The sequence below is a fragment of the Myotis davidii genome, unplaced genomic scaffold (genome assembly GCF_000327345.1).
Source record: "Myotis davidii unplaced genomic scaffold, ASM32734v1 scaffold268, whole genome shotgun sequence".
In the NCBI taxonomy this organism is placed as follows: Eukaryota; Metazoa; Chordata; class Mammalia; order Chiroptera; family Vespertilionidae; genus Myotis; species Myotis davidii.
Window position 1 is genome coordinate 37,678 of NW_006383015.1, and position 1,257 is coordinate 38,934.

Here is a 1,257-nt window from a genome sequence, read left to right on the forward strand (position 1 = left end):
GTACAGAAAGGGAAGAGGGTCCAAAACAAGAAGAACCCAAAGAGGCCCACACCAAGACACTCCATAATTAAAATGGCCAAAGGTTAAACAAAAAAGAGAATCTTAAAAGCAGCAAGAGAAAATCAGTTATTTACCTACAAGAAGGCACCTTGTAGGTACTGTCAGCTGATTTCTCAACAGAAACTTTGCAGGCCAGAAGGGAATGGCAAGAAAGATGCAAAGTGATGAAAAGCAAGGACCTACAACCAAGATTACTCTACCCAGCAAAGCTATCATTTAGAATTGAAGATCAGATAAAGAGCTTCTCAGACAAAAAGCTAAAGGAGTTCATCACCACCAAACCAGTATTACTTGAACTGTTAAAGGGTTTTCTTTAAGAGGAAGAAAAAAAAATAAAAATATGAACAATAAAATGGCAATAAATACATATCTATCAGAAATTGCTCTAAAAATCAAAATAAACAGAATAAAAACAGACTCATAGATACAGAGAACATTTTGATGGATGCCAGATGGGAGGGGGAGGAGTGAAAAAAGTGAAGAGGTTTAAAAGTACAAATTAGTAGTCATAAAGTAGTCATGGGGGGTCTAAATACAGCATAGGGAATATAGTCAATAATATTCTAATAACTATGTATGGAGTCAGATGGGTATGAGATTTTTCAAGATGATCACTTAGTAAGTTTTATAGTGTCTAATCACTGAGGTGTACACTTGAAACTATAATATTGTATGCCAACTGTAATTGAAAAAAAAGATAAAAAAATGTGAGAGAATATAAATATGTGAATACCTTTAGGACCCTTTTCAGCTTCAGGTATCAGGATTTTTTTCCACAAAATATTAACCCAAAGTAATCTAGAGGTTGGATTTGAACGAGTTCTGCCAGCAATGCTTTCAGCTTGGCTTGGGACCACCATAGTGCCCTAAATGGCAAATTACTCTTGCTTTCAACACACTTTGGGCAATTAGAAATTGCTTGCAAAGTTAAGGCACTGTTACACACTACAAAGGAAAAAAGTTTGTATAATCTTCTCTTTAAATATGTATTTTTTGAAAAGCATTATTTCTTTTACTAGAGGCCCGGTGCATCGGGGGGTAAGGGGGGGTCCCTCAACCCGGCCTGTGCCCTCTCGCAGTCTGGGACCCCTCGGGAGATAATGTCCTGCTGGCTTAGGCCTGCTCCCGGGTGGCAGAGGGCAGGCCCAGTCCCTAGGTGCAGCCCCTGGTCGGGCTCAGAGCAGGGCTGATTGGGGA